The 13,136-nt window shown below is 41.9% G+C and overlaps 1 long non-coding RNA gene across 1 annotated transcript in view; it reads left to right on the top strand.

Moving 5' to 3' along the window:
* Positions 1 to 11,895, top strand: part of LOC122459390 — a 43,930-nt gene extending 32,035 nt beyond the window's left edge. The window contains exon 3 of the long non-coding RNA XR_006280046.1: positions 11,653 to 11,895. This is a non-coding gene — a long non-coding RNA (uncharacterized LOC122459390). The remainder of the gene's footprint in view (positions 1 to 11,652) is intronic.
* The last annotated feature ends 1,241 nt before the right edge of the window (positions 11,896 to 13,136 follow it).

Here is a 13,136-nt window from a genome sequence, read left to right as displayed (position 1 = left end):
GAAGGACTCTAAGGACTCAGGGAAGGATGTCTGTTGATGTGACCTATCAAACGCAGTTTACTCTGAGAACTCCAGTTACAGGTGAGTGACCTTCCTTTCTCCATCAAGTGCTGCTTCCATAGGTTCCCACCGCTGACAGTCTGACTAGCAGCAGCAACCCCTGGAGGAGGACCCAGGAGTATTACATAAAGAATGAAAACCTGCTCTTCTGAAATAGTCATTTTATTTGATGATTTGAAGTCCATATGTCTGGCTTACAGTTTTTTTGACATTTCTCAAAGATGGTACAAAATTTGCCTTAGATCTTAGCTGAATGGTCCCTCAGAGCATCTGTAGTGCAACAGTACCTGAGCTAGCTCTTGAGGTGAACGTAATGGGTGCCTAGTAGTGAAGAACTGAGGCCTGGCTGTAGTACTGACTGAGCTACCAAGTAAAAGCAAAGGAAAGAGGGCGTAACATTAACTTACTAGCTGTGTAGCTCTGTCCTCTGCCTGGTAGGAAAAACAGACCTCTAAATTTCTGAAAGGAGGAAGTACCATTTTGGATAATGGAAGAGAAAATGTTTTATGAACTTGGTGGTTACTTATGGGAAGTGCAGTTTTGACACAAAGATTGAAAATTGAACTCTACTACTAGAGCCTATCGATATTGAATTGGACTAATGGAGGTTGCTTTGAGCCAGTATCAAGATGTGTTAGGCATGGAAAAGAGGAGTCTCCTTTAGTGGGCAATGATCTTTCATCTTGCATTACAGCAGCCATTTTTCATTTGTACAAAACTGTTATCTATCTGGGTGACATTTAACCACACACACTCTCAGAATCAGAGCATCAAGCTGCTATTACACCTCCAAGCACAACAGATGAAAAATTTTTCACAGTGCATATAGACCCTGAGAAGATGTGTTATGTTTCTCAGATTAAAGTCTCTAGCTTTTGTCTGAAGTTGTGGATTTCTTGGAAATAATATGGAAATTCACCAGGACTTATTTCAGTGTGGTTTGAGCATCAATAGGAATGATAGATTAGTTGTTCAATACGATGTTTGATGTAAGGCTGTAGATAAGCTAAACTGTAACGTGCATGTGATCATGACTCCCTCTCGAGGTTGATCCCAGACACTGTACAGCTTATTTCGTACAGCCAAAAGAATTCTTTAGCTCCAGTCCTAGAAGCTGGTCCTGAAGGTTCTGAGTTCGATCCCCAATAACAACCATGGTTTTGGTGTGTGTATGCAGCTCCACTTGGTACTCAAGTCCTTATTGGTTTAGAATACCCATGTGCAGAACTAACTAAAATCCCCCAATTTATTTTCACAATATTTTTGCAGCTAAAGCACTCCTTTTTATGACATTTTGAGAAAATTTGACAAAAGCAAAATGTAAATGACTTAAGGGCCCAGCTCCTTAGCTGGTGTAAACCAGCATAACTCCACAGACACCACCAGCTGAAGTTCTGGCCCAACAGCTGCTTAGTCCTGGACAGACATGCAGAATGGAACTTCTTAGATTACAAAACCAGCGTGATGATCATCTGGTCTGACTTCCTGCTTGACACAGGCCCTAGAACTTAACTGAGTAATTCCAGAACTTTAATTTCCCTCTCTCCCTTTCTTTCTTTTTATTTACCATGCATGCACTTCCTAAATAACTCCACTTTTTCTTCTTTTAGTGACACTCTTCAGAACCATTAGCATAACTATTGTAGTGGAAATCTGGCACTGGAACTGTATTCAGAGCCAGACTTCCCCAAAGTCTAGGGTTCTTCACATCCAGGAATTTGGTTCAGACCCAGCTAGTTTGAAACTGAAATCCAGTTTTGAACTGAACAGGGTCAGGAATGAGAAGCATCTGCACATTACCCATTAGTATAAATAAAACAGAGAAGGCTTTTGCAAGGGATTGGAAGAATGGTTCTCTGGCACATTTAACCATCTGGCTTGTGTAACTGTAGATACAAGTGTGTTTCAGAATAGAAAAGTAAGAGTCAAGAGTAAGATCAAATGAGTGGAAATATGAGGCCACATCCTCTGTCACAGTAACATAAGTCAATAATAACTCCATTGAAATCAATGGAGTTATGACAGTGTAAAACTTATGTATGTGAAAGGAGAATAGTCTCATGGACATATTTTGACTTATGGTAATTAATGGAGAATCCTATTGTGGTGTACTGTAATTAAGAAAGAGCAACAGCAACACTTCTAACCAACAACAAGGATTGTACCCCAGCCACGTTAGTATAACAAAATACAGTATAAGTGTGCTATAGCACTCTCTAGCTAACTTCAAAGTAACTCAAATCAACATGCAATTTCCACGTCATAAGATACTTTCTTCCTTTAGCAGAAATAACATCATAATGATAATAACAGGTTTCAGAGTAGCAGCCGTGTTAGTCTGTATTCACAAAAAAGAAAAGGAGTACTTGTGGCTAAGGTGCCATAAGTACTCCTTTTCTTTTTTATAATGATAATAATTCCTCAATAATATGGTTACATTTTTATAGCTGCCAATTAGTGATCAGATTTAAGCAAAATAACATTTTCTAATCTTAAATATTTTAGTATAGTAACCTCTGCATGAAACAATTGAGAGGTTATATGCATTTACAATTTTTTCGCACATATATGTGCTCCTCAGTTATAATTTGAAATTAGTTAAGAACTGACACTGTACTTGGAAACTTGGAACAAATTAATTTTGTGGAAGAGCATTGATCTTTTGTTCCTGATGTGAGGTTGCAAGGTGTATAGGATCCTATGTTTAGCCATTGTTAATGTATGTGTTCCTGCTTCACAAGCTGAAATGGACCACTGAACTTAAGTTGTCCTGTCTTTATAAATCCATTTTTATGTTTTCTTACAAAAAAGCTACACTGGAATTGGCATTAGTGAATACATCTGTGTACCATTCACTTTTATCTGACTTTTGTTAAACTATGTCTTCTGTTGTGTGGAATTGTGTTCAGATCTAGGCAAACATTACCAAAAACCCTCAGATAATAGTTTGTTTGAATAATTTAACTAATTTGTTTTGACTGTTCACATCCTTTCTATTCCGACTTTCATCAGCTATTTTAGTGAATGAATTTACTGGCAGAAGTATTCATTAAAACAGCAAAGTTTAAGTAAATATTATAGGATATTTGCAAAAAGAAAATTTCTAATTTGGAATTATAAGTATTCACTCAGAAACCTGATTTGAAGAGTCACATTCAGCCAATCAGGGAACAGAAACATGTAATGTGACAAATATGACCAGTCGAAACAGCTGAAATATTGAATACCAATCTTGTAATGAATTGCTACTGGCAAAGACAAATTCAGCAAATAATTTGTGGTAATCATTAATGAATAAATTTGAGCAAATCACAATAGCTCATGAACTGAATAAGTTACTATATTAATTGAAAAAGTTATTCAATGCAAATTATTCATACATCTCTAAGTGTGTAGCAACTTTTGTTCAGATTTAGGGCTTTGGAGAACATTAACCGTTAACTTGGGCTTCATGCTTCTTCTGTGCAGCAGTCCTGCAGGATACATCTGGGTTGTTACATGTCAGACTGGCAGTTATGTAAGAAATCTGTATTGTATGATTTTCAGGATTTCCCTTCTGGGTCAACAGTTTCCAAACAGCCTTTCAAAATTCTATTAAAAATGTTCAATTTCCCATCAGTCTATGATAATAAGTAGAAGAAGCCCTAGCTTTAGTGTTGCTCTCCTTCAGATCTTCTCTTGAAGCTGGAGTTCATTGTCAGAGACAATTTCCTTCACGATTAAAATTTGTTAATGAGAACTTGGTTACTGGAGTGAAAGTACTCTGCAGAAGTAATGGCTACTTCTATTTGCTGAAATAACCAATTGCAATAATAGTATAACAGCAGTCCTCTGATGCTACTTGAGAAGGTCCTACTATACCAATAGAAATCTTTTCTCATGTAGAAACAAGTGAGGGAACTTGTGACAAAAAGTGCCACATATGACAGCTGTTTTATTAGGCTGTGGCTCAGAGTCATAACACAGTGACTTTGTCATGCCTGCGGTAGATTTCCCAGGATTTTTATAACCCTCTCAATTTGGAAGTTGAATCCTGGCTGTCAGTAAAGATCTCTGAGGCTTTGTTTGGTTTGGAACACTCTCTGCTGAGTTTCAAACAAGTCAAATAGATCTCATCATCATGTTCCCATTACACCTCTGTTATTTAGGGCAGCAATGAAGCTCCACTACTCCTGTCTGTTTCTGGCAAGTTTTTCAATGGTTCCCCAGCTGTGCCCCAGTTTTTTCAGGTCCACTTCCACAGCTCTTTGCCATGTTATTTTTGGGTGGCCTCATTTTCGCTTGCTTTCAGGTTCCATCTTCCTGCTATTCTGGTGATGGAACCAGTTTCCATCCAAAGCACATGGTCAATGCATCTCCAACGCCTACTGGTAATGGTGGTGCTCATATCTTCTTGGCTGCACTGTGTGAATTGGTCTTGATTTGAGATTGTTCTGCCCAAAAGATATGGAGGGTTTTTCTGAGGCAGGTGGTATAGAATGAATAGATCTGAGTTGGATCTTAATAAGAACAATCAGCCAATGAGTGGTACCAGTTATTATTATTTTATTAGTAGTATTAAAATAGTGCCCAGAGGTTCTAGTTAGAAGCAGGACTCCATGGTGGTGTGTGCTGTACACACATAAAAATAGATGACAGGATCTGCCGCGAGGAGCTAGATTTTACCCATCATAAATGTAAAAGAAGCCATAAGCATCTGAAATCAACTTTGTTGTGCTTTATGGATATCCTTTTATAAAGCAACCTCCTGCTTTCTGTAGCACAGGACATGTTTCAGATCAGATGTTGCTTCTGATTGTTGTGTAGCACAGTATTAAGATCACCTGTCAAAGGTGAACATATTTCAACATCTTCTTCCAATTGTTGTCATAGGCAAGTAAGGCAAGCAATCTGCAACAACTGATATGTTCTCACCCTGGCTTGTACAAATGTAAGCGGGGGAATAGTCCTGCTATTGTGGAGAACTCTCCTGGCTTCTGCACTACCCCGGTGAAGTGGGCTAGCGAAAGGATCTGAGTCCTTGCTCCCACTTCCTTTACCCAGTGGCCTCCCTGCCTTTGAGGACTCCCCTTCCACTCTCCTGTCTGGCAGAGTCCTCGTAACCCCAACAAGGCTGGGCCCAGGATTCCTGGGGGGCTCGACCCGCAACCCTGCTGTGGTCACCTAGGACAGGAGCTAGGGTGTCCCCACACCGGGGTACTCTTTCTGCACTGGACACTTCTCTGACCCACTGACCATTACATACAATTTAAAGCAAATGCAAGTTATTTAATCAAGAATTAATTTTAAAAAGAATAAGGAAAAATGGGAAAGGTTAAAGGAAACACATCAACCTGCTCTGTGGCAGGGAACATCACAAACAGTGTCTCTGGAATGTCAGGGCAGTTCACAGTCTGCTCCTTGTAAGTCCCAGGCCTTCTTCTCAGGCCCTGCCTGTGCTGCAGGGATGCTGTGGGTTGGACACTTGCTCTGGTGGTGGCCACATGCTCTCAGGCTCTAAGTGGTAGGACCCTTCTTCCCAGTGTTGCCCCCACCTGGTCAGGATTACGATCCAAGCCTGGCCTGCAGAGCCTCTTGGCTGAGGCGTCTCCCTGTGCTGGGCCTGCTGCCCAGGGTCCCCCTCAGCCTCCCCAGCTGCTCACCGCACCCATCTCCAGACTGCTCCAGCCCCAGCTCCACCACTCTGTCTCTGCACTGCTGCTGCTGCTCCTGCTCTGCATCCTGCTCCCTGGGCTGCTTCTTTGGCCCCTCTGGCTCTGGTTGCTGCAGCTCTGCTCCCAGGACAGGTCTGCTCTGCAGGCTGCTTCTGTGACTCTGCTCCCAGCACTGACCTGCTCCCTGGGCTGCTTTTCTGGCCCCTCTGGCTCTGGTTGCTGCAGCTCTGCTCCCAGGGCAAGTCTGCTCTCTCTGGGCTGTGCTTCTGGCTTTGGGGCTGCAGCTCTGCTCCCAGGACAGGGTCTGCTCTCTCTGGATCTAGCACAGCTCTGCTCCCCAGCTCAGCTTGGGCCCCTGCTTTCTCCTTAGCTCCGCCCCACTCTGTCTGACCCAGGCAAATCCAGCTCACACGGAGGACGGGACCTCCCTGGCCTCCTGACTCCTTGATTAGCTTGTCCGCCATGTCATTCAGGCTGACCTGGAGCATTGGCCTCTCCCCATTGTTCCTGGGGACTATCAGTCTCAGGGTCCTGACTTCCCATAGACCCTTCCCCTTTTAGTACTGGGAGCTAGCCAACCAAAACACCCCCACTGAATGTTAGTAAGGGGGCAATAGTCCCCTTACACAAAGTTTTAGGGAAAAGTAAAACATCAAGTGAACAACCCATTGGGTGTGTACAGTTTGATTCCCTTAAATCCAATTGGATGGTAGAGGATGATGTCTCTGAAGCAAACTTATTTCCAAGATGTCCATTTTTTCAGTTATCCAGACCTAGGCATGTATTTCTTTTTCAACCATAGAGTTTGCTTGGTCTAGTTACTGTATCTGGTACAATTGTTCTTTCAGACTTACCATAGCTTTATAGAACTGAGTAAGTGTTTCACCTTTGTATTAAGTTAGTCAGTTACAAGGCTGAAACAAAGTAATCACTGTGATTTTAGCAACCCCTTCTTCAAAATAGGACTGAATAGCATTTATGAGGAAAACATGGCATTTGAATGTAATAATGTCTGGCAGGATTCCACTGCTCTTGCATAATATGGAATAAATTTGGCATTGACATACCATGAAGTACATGTCCCAGGAAAGAATGACAAAGAACTACAGTTTGTGGAGTGCAAGTTGTAGAATCACATGCACAAGTCTCCTCAGAAACAGAATTTGAAATTCACATGCATAAGTGTTCTTACCAGAAGTGCTTGCGTAGCTCCGGAAACAAAATGGAAACAATGCCATGTGACATATAGACCAATCATAACTCACCAATACCTTATCTTCAAGCTGGATTGAATACTTACAGGGCACTGTTTGTGATCAATCCATAAATTTTAAAATTTGACACAAAATGTTAAATTCAATTACCATAGAATCCAATTGCAGATAGTATGGGAGAAGATACTGATTAACTTCATGTGAGACATTTATTTGTTGCAGGTTACTTGCTCAGCTGTAGTTCTGCTTGTCCACGCCGATGAGACTGAGCATCTTCTGTAGTTAGCTATGGTCAGAATAGCTCCACAGTGGTAGGCTTTGACTATCAAGGCTTGTCTTTGTTTGAATAAATAAAGGACATAGACATGTACAGTGCCTAAGAGATATGAACTGGATTCTGTTTGCCACCATTTTGTTGGCCACCCCTAGGGGAGATTGCACAGTTAGGCCACAATCCTGCAAAACAACAAAGCCCATGCTTAATCTGAAGCATATGCATAGTCCCATTGGCTTCAGTGCGTCTACTATATGCTTAAAGTTAAGACATGTGCTTAAGGGCCTTGGTGAATCAGTCTCATTGAATTAACTGTTTGGACAAGGTCTGTAGTCCCCATAGCAATTATTTTAGCCTCTGCTTTGCCATAGCAGACTAAATGTGGCTAGCAAAGTTCAGGTATAAGTGAATTTGTTCATGTATAGATGCTTTATATTGCTGCTTTTCTGCATTAGCTGCTCTTGAATCATCTCATTAAATTTAAGTCCATGTTAGAACATAATAAGTTTCTGTAAAGTATCAATAGGTTCCCGAAAAATAGCAATGCATCAGTCAGTAGAGTGATACAGTTTCCATGCACGTAGTCAAAATGTGTATTGTTCTACAACTACATTCACAATAGACATTAGTCTATTGGAGCATTCTGGTTATCAGGAAGAGAAGTCTGAACTATATGTTGACCTCTAGTACCAAGACTTTTGGGGGTCAATTTATAACCATTAGCCACAGTTGTTAAGGATGGGTGGGGGGCAGGCAAGGGCAGTGTTTCATTACTAATAACTGATGCTGCAGATAGGCAGAACTGTAGGAAAGAGAACTTTGTCAGTGTTAACTCTTGTGATTTTATTACAAATCTCATGTCATTTGTTTTTTCCCCCAAAACCCAGATGCTAGAATCAAGAGATTATATGAGAATCTCCACTTTCATTTTTTAAAAAAAAGTGAGTTTCTAGCCCTCGCCATTATGCGGAAAAGATTTAAAACCTGAAGCAAGTTCCCCCCCAGAGGTTCAGAAGCCAGAAAGCAAGAATAAGAACCCATGTGTTTTAATTTTGAAAGCATGCTGGGAGGCCAGTGTTACCTGCTATGAAGTGAGCTGTAGCTCACGAAAGCTTATGCTCTAATAAATTTGTTAGTCTCTAAGGTGCCACAAGTACTCCTTTTCTTTCTGCTGAGGTTCTGTTGATTAAGTGGTAACAGCCTGGGTTTGCCTTGCAATCCTGAGCCTCTGGTGCCACATCAGATTAGGTCCCTCTTGAAACATGATCCTCTAGTTCCACTCATCATACTATAGGCAGGGCAGTAACCCCACGTCCTCTGGGGTGCTGGAAACCCCTGGTGGCGCATAGAGAGGTACGTCCTTATGCTTCTTCACATGCAGAGACTACAGAAACTGTCCTAGCTTATAGTGCAGGGCCTTGAAAGGGGGACGCTCCTTGTGTTCACCCATAACTACACACCTTCACTAGGGGTATATGACAGTCTGACCCTACGCTTCTTCCTGGCATCTAGGAGCACATCTCCAATATCAAAATTTTAGCACTTAGAAATGGAAACCTATTTATAAAAGGCAATAGAGGAGGGAGGACAGAAATGCAGAAGTAAGTTCAAGTGGGAAAGTAGCCATCCTTATCACCACAATGTTAAATAATAAAGCTGTATCACTGAAGCTAGATCACACCACACCAATGGTCACCTGGTCCTAGTAACCCAATGATAAGAACAGTGAAGTCCAGTCTGTTACTGTCTATTTTGAGTCAAGATGTATAGGCGACCCTAGGAGGAGGTAGCATGAGGTGTTGTGGACTGTTTTTAGAAGCTTGGAAGAATTACAGATATCTCTGTTACTGTTGGATTTACTGTAACAATACCCTACCTTTTTTTATACCTTACTACAACTTCAGCTGGGTTATTATCTACAAGATACTATTCTTTAGCTGGAAAATTGTCAGTTAAAATTAATAATTTTAGCATAATTCAACAGGAATGAAGGTTCATTTACATTTACTTTGTTTTTTATTGTTTTAAATGGTATTCTAGTTAGATTACCCACATGCATTATTACTGTAATCTGCTTTGAGATCTATGGATGAAAAGCACTATCTAAGAGCTTAGTAGTACAATTATTATATTACTACATTGACACTTATTGATAAGCTAGACATAATCCACATGACATGTCACTATTGCTGAAGTAACCAAGAATTATGCTATAGTACACAGGCGGGGCTCTTAAAAGAAAAAGCACACACACAGAATGCCACCGGATCTTTTATTTTTTTTTTTGCACCTCCCTCATGAGTATGAAATGCCAACGTGGTTGAGAGATAGAAGTAAGTAATTTATAACTAAAATGAAGCCTGTTACGGGTAAAGGTCTGCAGGAGACTGGAGAGTTTATTTGCTGAGTTACTATGCAAATTTAACAATTAAATCTTAACTCAGCTCCTGAGGGAATAGCAGAGATTACTAAAGGAAAGGGAATTCAACATGATTAAGAAAAGAAGAATATAGAAGAATACCCTGCAGTTGATCATTTCTTCCCTGCACAGTAAGTATCACAGCAGTCAGTGGGAATTACTGTAGAGAGTTCCAGGCATAACTGTATACAACAGGAAAAATATATCTAGGAAATATAAAACATCCACCACATAAATCAACTTTTTTGTTTGTTTTTGTTTGCAAAATTGAATTAATGAATTTATCTTCAAGGCCTTGACTGAATTCCAGATTTCTTGCTGCTGCGTGCAGCCCGGTGAAAAGAACAAAACAGGCTCCCCCATTCACCTCCCAGCTCTTTGGTTAGATTGAGCTGAGCCTTTTCATTTATTTTTACTACCCACACTTTCTAAGTTTGGTTGTTTGAGCTAGAGACTTCTCTTTTGACAGGCTGTCTCTTGGGTCTTCCACTGAAAAGGCCAAAGCTCCCAGTGCAGCAGCAATTGCTGCCTTTAAACAGGAGACGAGCACTTCTTGCGTTCCTGTGCTGCATGCAAATATTGAGGCTTGGTGCTACACCGCTCTACCCAGCTTCTTTGTGCTATGTGTCCTGCATGGCAATGGCCAATACAAGTGATCATCCAGCGCTGTGTCTTTGAGTGCGTTAATGGCTCCGACCCTGGTCCACTGATCAACCACTTCAGCAGGGGACTCCTCATCTGTACAGACGGCATTTTCAGTCCCTGCAGCCTCCCAGCTTTATGTGTCAGAGAACCTTTCTTTCTGCTCTGACTATGAAGGGGAGGGAAGGAGGGATCACTCTTCTGCACTCGTAAATAGTAATTCCATGACAACAGTTCTTTATTTGGGTTTGTTGTATTTTTTTGTTAAAAAGAAAGCATGTTTTCTTTTTAAAATAGAATAATAATGGCATTAGTTCCATTGTCATTGTCATAATACTACCAACAGTGTGAGTAGTTGGAGGTTTTTAAGCTAGAGGAAAGAGTATTTTACTGCAAAAAGCTATATTTAGTCCTTCCCTCCTCCCACTTTGAGGTGCCAGAGACAAATCTAAATACATATGTTCCAAGACACACACAAAACATGTGTTTAACACAACAGGAGAGTTTGCTACACAAAGTTACAGAAGTTGTGAACACTCTCATCAAAGGCTGTCAATTTGCCCCTCTGATTTTTTGGGGAGAAAAGTAAAAAAAGAAAGGAACAGCAGAGAGAGTACAGAAGAAGTGTGAACTCTGGAAGAGAGGAAACCAGAGTAGCTGTAGGTCACCTTCATGACCCTCCAATCCTAGAGCCAACAAGTTTGGACTGTGGGAGAGTTTAACTGAGTAGGAATTCACAGTCCCTATCTGCCTGTGTGGGGATTGAGGGGAGGGGGAGTCACAAACTAGTCATCATTTCTGTTTTCAATTTGCTTCCTATAGAGATTGCTTCTGGTTCTGTCATGATCCAGCTCGGGACTGTACAAGATAGCCTGGTCATACCTTGCACATCTTACACCAACTCAGCTAATAAGCCACCACCACTGAGCACTGTTTAGATATTTTAAAAATATGTTTTCATGTTGATACAAACGAACATTGGATGTTACAATACTCACCAAAGAAGTCCCAATAATGACCGTCTATTTGCATGCATTAGTAAACAAAACCAATCCTATAATTCTGTGGGCTGAATTATTTCCCTCCCCCATGAAATCCATAAAGGTGAATCAAATTTCAAAATATCTTTCAAAAAATGTTGTTACGAGGTAAATTTCTGCAACACAGTATTTAAATATATGATTATATGATTATATAGCATGTAATGCATATGTTACACATATTTTAATGTACATATAATTTTTCGATAGATTTTAAAGATCCTTTCTTCTCTTGCATCTGATGAAGTGAGCTGTAGCTGTAGCTCACAAAAGCTTATGCTCAAATAAATTTGTTAGTCTCTAAGGTGCCACAAGTACTCCTTTTCTTTTTCTTCTCTTGCTAACACAGACTGAGCTGATGGATGTCACCTGAAGTGTATGAGAACACATGGGGACACATCTTGGGCCTGATTCCCCCCTGCCTCTGCTCCCACCATTGACTTCAGCTGCCATGACCATGGACAGCAGCCAGACAGGCACAGCCCACCATAACTAAGAAGGATTTACACAACATATTGTAATTGCAGGCATGATAGCATGTGGGGTCAAAACACACTTGTAAAAATGTGCCCTATGGAGTTCTCCAAACCCATTAGGATAGATTGGATAAATAAAGTATGTCCTCAAAATGAGTCCAGGTCACTCTTTTTTTCATTACCTTAGATCTCCCTGTGCCAGATAACATTAAAGGCCAGATTGTCTCCCTGCAGGGTATGAGTAATTCCCATTGACTTCTGAGGTCAGTGCTTTGCCTTGATCCTCAAATGCAGGAAGGAGGATGGTATGAGGATATGGGTACTATTTCTTTAAATCTGCAGTGGGAAGCCAGACACAAGGGGCCTGGGAAAGGTTTTAGATGCACTCTCCATAGTGAAGCACAGACAGTAACTAGATGGATAATACTATTTATCCCTGTTTAATGCTGGAAGAAAGTGATGCTTTCTGTGATTCTTTATCATCTCATAGAGCTTGGGAAAAAAAGGAGGAAGCTGGGGGCTGTGGAGTGACTTAACTGAGCCCACTCTAAGCCTGAAAGAAGTGCAGGGTGGTTTTGGGGGATGGGCAAGGCTCAGGCTGCTAGATATTTGGCCTGAGTTGGTTCTACCTATCCCAGTTAAATGCATTAGCCTTTCACTTTTAGAGCACTGAATTTGTGTGTAAATTAAGTTCAGAGGTCATTAGTAGGATTATTATGCCTCCCAAATGTGCTACACAGTTCTGCACAATTCAGCAGGGATCTCTGCTTCAGAGAGATCCAGGAGGTAGGGGTGGATCTGACAGGTGGGGTGCTCAGAAAATGCCTACAAGTTTTCCATGTCTTCTAATGTAAACAAGGGGCAGTACTCTGAGAGCAGGGGAGACCAGTTCTTCCTAAACGTGGGGGATCCTTTCCTCCAGTGCCCTGCCCCCACCCCTCCTCTTCCCCCCAAGGCCCCATCCCCAAGGCAGAAGCCAGAGCCAAGAAGCTTGGGTCCTTCCACCTGCCTGGGCTGAGGGGGCCCCTGAGAGCATCTCCCAGCCCATGTCCCTGCCCCCCGGGCCCTCACCCAGGGCAGGTGGAGGGTCCGCAGATCCCCACAGCTGCCTGGGACTTACCCGGGTCAGGCTCCAGCTTCCAGCCTCACCGGGGGCCAGTCCTAAGGGGGAAGAGGAGGGGCAGGGGAGATGGAGGATGCTAGCTAGCTCTGGGGGGAAGGGAGAGAGGGATTTGGAGGCCTCAGCCAGCCCGTGGGGGAAGAGAGACGGGTGTGTATGCATACCCCAAAGTGAATGAGGATAGAAGAGAAGAGAGAGGACAGGAGAAACTGGAGGAGAAGATAGAACAGAGGAGAG

This window comes from Dermochelys coriacea, chromosome 3 (genome assembly GCF_009764565.3).
Source record: "Dermochelys coriacea isolate rDerCor1 chromosome 3, rDerCor1.pri.v4, whole genome shotgun sequence".
NCBI classification, from domain to species: Eukaryota; Metazoa; Chordata; order Testudines; family Dermochelyidae; genus Dermochelys; species Dermochelys coriacea.
Note: the sequence above shows the minus strand (reverse complement) of the source record. Positions and strands in the feature narration are given on the sequence as shown.